The sequence below is a fragment of the Urocitellus parryii genome, chromosome 6 (assembly GCF_045843805.1).
Source record: "Urocitellus parryii isolate mUroPar1 chromosome 6, mUroPar1.hap1, whole genome shotgun sequence".
Lineage (NCBI taxonomy): Eukaryota > Metazoa > Chordata > Mammalia > Rodentia > Sciuridae > Urocitellus > Urocitellus parryii.
The window spans coordinates 27,744,916-27,750,915 of record NC_135536.1 but is presented as its reverse complement, the minus strand read 5'-3'; the positions used below and the strand labels follow the sequence as shown (position 1 = coordinate 27,750,915).

The 6,000-nt window shown below is 57.3% G+C and overlaps 1 protein-coding gene across 1 annotated transcript in view; it reads left to right on the top strand.

Annotated features, from left to right (window-relative positions):
• The first annotated feature begins 1,429 nt into the window (after positions 1-1,429).
• Positions 1,430-6,000, top strand: part of Jdp2 (Jun dimerization protein 2) — a 36,831-nt gene continuing 32,260 nt past the window's right edge. The window contains exon 1 of the mRNA XM_026401926.2: positions 1,430-1,483. The gene's annotated coding sequence lies outside the window, so the exon portion shown is untranslated. The remainder of the gene's footprint in view (positions 1,484-6,000) is intronic.

Sequence of the window (6,000 nt, the reverse complement as noted above, 5' to 3'; positions counted from 1 at the left end):
GTGCCTTGGAAACCAGGGGAATGTAGCTTCCACGCACCACATTGAGAAGACATGCGTGCTGCGCTTGGCTCATGTGCTCCCATCTGGTCTCAAGTCCTCTTCCTTTCACTCTGAGCATCTGCACTCCAACAAGGCATGAACTGTTTCTTTCACTTCCTTTCTTCTTTGGGTGATGACCTGTCATCACTCTGAGAAAGAGGCTGAAGGTCACTGAGCATAAGTGTTGCCATCCCTATCTAGCTTAGGCAGAAAGGAAGGCTGGGTACCCTAGAGGCAGGTGCCATGTTTCTGCCTGAGGGCTCTGTGTCCCTACTTTCGCAGAGTGGAGGGCACCGTGGATGAAACATTTCCTCTGGGGTCTCCTTTACCATCTACCTGTTTAGAGGGATGGGAGGTAGGAGTGGAGCTGGCCATGGAAGTCCTGCTGGGGAAGAAGGCCACTGGGAGTCTACGGAGAGCTGGTCTGTTCACTGCTGTCTGTCCCTGGAGAGGAGAAGCCTGCTAGACTAGGGCAAAAAGCCCGGGGCCAAACTGGGCCAGCCACGGAGACAGCAGTGGTCTCGGGGGCAGCCCTCCAGGAGGACAAGCTCATGCACCGGGTCATCTCAAGACTGAGGGACGCTGAAGAGGCCCTTGCAGGATACAATCCTCTGCCTATCCTTCACAGAAAGGCAAAACCGGCTTGCGAGATCACCTCCTCACCACTCAGTCCTTTAGTGTCCAAGGACGCAACTGTGTGCTGTGGGTCTGGGGGAGAGCGCCGAGGACGGCGGAAGATGGTCCCCCACAGGCTCTACTCCAAGGGGCTCTTGGCTTGTCCCACTGCCGCCTTCTGCTTTCTGCCTCCCGGGGCCGTGCTCGTGTCCCGGGGGTGGCAGCCGGGCGGCGGAGCGCGGGGGATGCTCTTACATAACCGAGCTCCGCGTCCTGCTTTCTCGCGCGCTCCTGAGCCGCGGGGTGGGAGCGCCCGGGGCCGCTGTGGAGCCCGGGCCAGCGAGCCGGGGCCCCGGCCGCCCCTGCGGGCAGAGGAGCGCGAGCGGCGGCGGGAGGAGGGCGCCGGAGGCGGCGGGGGAGGTGAAGGTCAGTGGGTGTGAAGCGCCGGATCCACACCCCCTCCTCCCCTGTCCCCTCCTTCCCTTCCTCTCCGTCCCCCTCTGACGTCTGGAGCTGGCAGCTCCGCCGGTTCCGCATTCCCGACCCCTCCCCGCCGCCCAGGGGCCGCTATATAGCCGGGGCTGATGCAACCCGTCCCGCCGCCCGCCACAGCCTGCGGGAGGGACGCTCGGCGGCCGCGACGGGGGGCGCTGGCGGCAGCGGACGCTGCAGCGGCGGCGGGGCTGGCGCCGCGGCGGCTCCCGGGCCGGGACGGGCCTGGGCACCGGGCGGAGCTCCGCGGCCGGGCGGCAGCGGCGCGGAGTGGGCACGGCGCCTGCAGCCGGGCCCCGGCCCCGGGGGCGCCGCCTCCGCCCGCGGCTTCTGCACGGTGGGTGCGAGGGCGCGCGGGGACGGGCGGGGCGGGGCGGGGCGCGCGGCCGCGGCCACCTGGGTCGGCGGTCCCCGCGCGGGCGCAGCGCGCGAGCCCAGGAACTCGCGTCCCGCCGGGCGACTCCCGAGCCTTGGCCTCCCCGCGCTGCAGCCGGTGGCTTCCCGTGCGTTCCCGCCCCGGGACGCGAGGCTCCCACCGCTCCCGGGGCAGCGGGGCGCTCCCTCCTTCCCCCTCGCGCGCTCTCCTCCCCGGCCGCCTGCAGGGAGGCGCTGTCCTAGGGCGGCGGGGAAGGCGGGGTGAGTGGGGTGAAGACTGTCCTCCGAGACGAGACGGGTCGTGGCCGTGGAGGGTGAAAGGCCAGGAGGTGCGGGGCTGGGGGTGGGGATGACAGGGACCTGCTGGCAAGTCGTGTCCTCCTGGAGGACTCCCAGGAGGGATTTGAGAAGGATCCGATTTCCATCCAATGGAGAGGGCTTCAGTCAGGACCATTGCTCCCGGATTTTGGGTTAGGAGGGTCCTCGGGGTGACCTGGGTCCCCTTAGGGCTTCCCGTCTTCCATGCCCGTTTACATAAGGCGGGAAGCTGGCTTCTCTAGGTAACCAGCCCAGTTTAGAAGACTCTCCTCTGCTCCTCCCCTGGACCCCTGCACGTTGGGGTGGCAGAGCTAGACTTTGCTTGGGTACCTGGAGGAGCTGGGAAGCCCAGGGGGCTTGCTCTTTTGCAGGAACGGATGGGCCATCTGTGGAGTGAGAGATGGAAAGGCTGGTGGGAAGAAATCAACTGATCCCTTCTGTCAGCTCCATTTGCAAGATTGCATGACCCTTTGCCCAGAGTGCTGCCCTCCTCAGTGTCATCCAGGGCACTAGGAATCAGTGGCCTGTCCAGGGTACTCAGGGCAGATATGCTCAGGTCTGTGTCTCAGAAGGAGCTTGCACTGTGTAGGTGTGTATACTCTACTTTAAATCCTGGTCAATTGTCCCCAGGGTCTTAGTGTCAGGAGCAGGAGACACTGAAGGTCTGAACCATATTTGGGTACCTGCTGTCTTTAAAGCCTGCTAGGAACTGTGTTCCTCTGTCTCTCTCCCAGCCTCCCTTCCCTGAGGGGTTTTAAAGACACCTCCCTTTGCTTTCACCCCCTTTCCAGCAAATCTGGCTTGCAGCTTGAATGGAAAGCTTATCTCCCCTTGCAGGTTTCTAGGGGAGAGTTTAACCAGGTATCAGGTGTGAGCAGGGCTCTGATTCTACAGAAATCCAAGTTTCAGGGACGGGAAGCAAGATCGATTCTCATGCCTCTGGGTGGCTGAGGTTTTGCCTGGCTTAAAGCAGAGAGGATGGATTTCTCAAAGACTCTTCTGTTCCCCCCTCCACTTTGGCTTTGGTTCAGAGGTACAGGCAGCTCCAGAATCTTCCTGAAGAGCTGGGTGCTGTGTGATTTGAAGGGTTGGTCTTAGGAAGGCCTGGGTGTGGAGGCCTCTGTTATTTCTCCTAGTTGGATCAGCCACCTCCAAGGAGATGTGTCCATCGTGGTGAGAGTGTCCCCTAGGAAAGGCTTGGATGAGAGTCTTTCCCACTGGTCCACTGCCAGCCTCTGCAGCTCCAGGACACACTCCTCTGTCTGCCTGGATCTCTTATTGTCTCCCCCACCTGCTTGCAGGAGAGGTGGGCCTCCTTTCCAGTCTTCAGAGTCCTCCGCAGGGCCAGGCTCTCTGGGGCTCTTGTGTTGTGCAGCTAGCTACCCATGTTGCAATGGGCTCTAGTCTTTCTGTGTCTCTCGTGTGTTTCCAGCTCCACTCTGGAAGGGAAGGGGCCAGCACAGACTCCAGGCTGGTCTGCTCCATGTTCATTGAGCCCCAGCTCCACTTGAGCAATCAGAGCTGAGGGCTGAGGGCAAGCTGCATTCTTTTCCGCTGCAGGGTGCAGTTTGCTTTTTTTCCATGTGAATGAATTATGTTTGAAACTGAAATGGGAGGAAGAGAAAAATAGAGTGAGTGTGTGTGGGTCTGTGGGTGCACATACCTATACGGGCAGGGGGAGAGCAGCAGGCACATTATTTTTCCATTTTCCTTTAATTAAGGCTCTGTGGAGGTGTGTTTGAAAACAGAGGGTCTCCTATGCCTTTGAGGAGGGTGAGAACACTGTTTTGGCTGCGTCCCGGGCCATATGCAGCGTATGGTGGCCAATGAAGCTGGGCCTGGCTCCCTCCATTGCTTGTCTTGGCAGTCATTTCTGTGGCTTGTGTTACCAGCTCTGGAACTGAGGGCTGCCAAGCTCTGTGGATGGGTGTGTGTGTGTGCATGTGTGTGCACACTTGTGTGTGTGTGCATGTGTGTGTGTGTGTGGTTTGGCCTCTCAAAACTCAGCAGAGACAAATGCCTTAGTGACCCAGGCTTGGAATTTGCAGTCTGTTTCTTTGCACTTATTACTGGCTGTGGGAGGCCCGGCCAAGCCCACCGTATTGGTTTTTTTTTTTTTTTTAAGTCTGTTTTCCTTCTGCAGCGCATGGGATTTGGTCATAGAGCTCCATTTCCAAAGCTTCAGCTGGCCAGTGACATTTTTACAAAAAGGACCCATGCAGCTACCACACAGTGTGTGCATATCTGTGCCCTGCCTCCGCCTTGCCACCAAGGAAGAGAGCTGAGGTGAGGCAAGAAGAGAGGAGTGACAGCTTGCACTGTCCCAGCTTCTCAAGTGCTGGATACAGATTGCTGGTGGAGATGATTTCATGTCGTTTATTGAGCACCTACATTAGGCAGAGCTGTTTCACAGGCAGGGCCTTATTGGAAGCATTTCTCTGTTTTCCAGGGAAGAGCAGAAATCCCCGGGGGGGGGGGGGAGGTTCTAAATTCTTCTCCCACTGGGACAGCTGCGAAGGGATCCTGCCTGCAGTGTGCATGGCTTCTCCTGAGCCCAGCTGCCCTTTTTTTTCTTCTTAGGAAGGCCCAGGAGTGACCCCTTCAAGCAGCACAGAGAGGCAGTGGGTTGAGGGATGCCAAAGATGCTGGTCTCTGCTTCTGGGACAGGGCCAGAGCCCCAGCCTGTTGCTCCTACCTTAGGGCCAGGGATCTGTGCAGCTGCGTTGTGGCCTGCAGGGTGGAGACACTGAGGCAGAGTACAGGAGCTGGGCCTCATTTCTGTGCCTTCGTAGCCAGCCTTGACCAGGTGCTGTCTGTTTCTATTCTGTCGTTAACCACGGGGATGCAGGATGGCCCTGCCACCTTGGAGTTTGGGGCTGGAAAGTGGGAGAGCATAGAATATTCTGGAGAGAATCATCTTCATGGCGGTAGGAAAGGGAGACCATTGTTAATGAGAACAACCCAGAAGGTACCTTAAGGGGTCATCTAGCTCTAGTGCCCCTGCAGGAAGGAAGGCCCTGTGGCCACAATGATTTCAGCTTATCATGTGCAGGTGCTGTTCCAGTTATTGACTAATTTAATCCTCTCAGTAGCCTTACCGGGCAAACGACTTTACAGTTGTGGAAAGTAAGGAACAGAGAGGTTAGGTAACTTGCCCTAGATCACGCAGCCAGTGTGGGGTAGATGGAGAATTCACACTTGGACCATCTGACTCTCAAGCTCCCCTTCTCACCTGCCCTGACTCTCTTGCCTCAGTGCTTGGGACAGACTTCCAGAGAGGGCCTTTTGCTGCTTGGCCTTGTTCTCAATCTTGGAGCATTCTCCATCCCTTTGCTCCTCATCTCCTGGACCTCCTTGGATTTTGGAGGTTGGTTGACCTACATCATTCAGAGTCCAGGAGGCAGATCGTCACACACGATTCCCTTGGGGGAATCTTTCCAGGATCCACCTCCCAAGACCGCCTAGTCCTCCTCTTGCTGGTTCTCAGAGGCAGGATCCTTGTTTTTGATGCACAGTCCCACTCTTGCTCTTGGCCCCCCCCCACTCCATGGCCCACCCCCACTCACCTCCACTTGCTCTCAGCATCAAGCCATGAGCCTGTGGCCAGCCGCCCCTGCTGCCATCCTGCCTGCTTGCCTGGAGGGGGCCGACCTTCCTAAAGAGACCAGGGGCTCTTACAGCCTCTGTCAAACTTTCGTTTCCCCCGACAGAAGGTTGACCACACAGATCCCAGGTTTCTCTTAACCTCTCCTTCTCTCTCTCTTTAACCTATTGATGTTATTCCGGATGAAGATGCTGGTTGGGCACTTTTAATAAAGAGAGCCCTATGTAAGTGGGACCCTCAAAGCCAACCTGTTATCACAGACCCTCCCACTGAAAAAAAGATATTTTATCCCTTTACATACAGTAAACAAGAGAAGAGCCTAAGAGGGGGAAACTTGTGTAAGTTACCTCTACCCTTTATTCTTTTTGCAGAGTGATTTTTCATGTTAGTCTCCCAGCAGATATTTTTGGACTTGAACTGCTTCATGACTCTTTTTTTTCTGCTCCTGCAATGCAGCATCCAACTGTGTCCCCACAAATCCCCAAGGAAGTTGGGTAGAGAGATACAGATACCAGATCTTCAAGTTATTTTTTTTTCTCCCTTGGGGTCCATCTGGC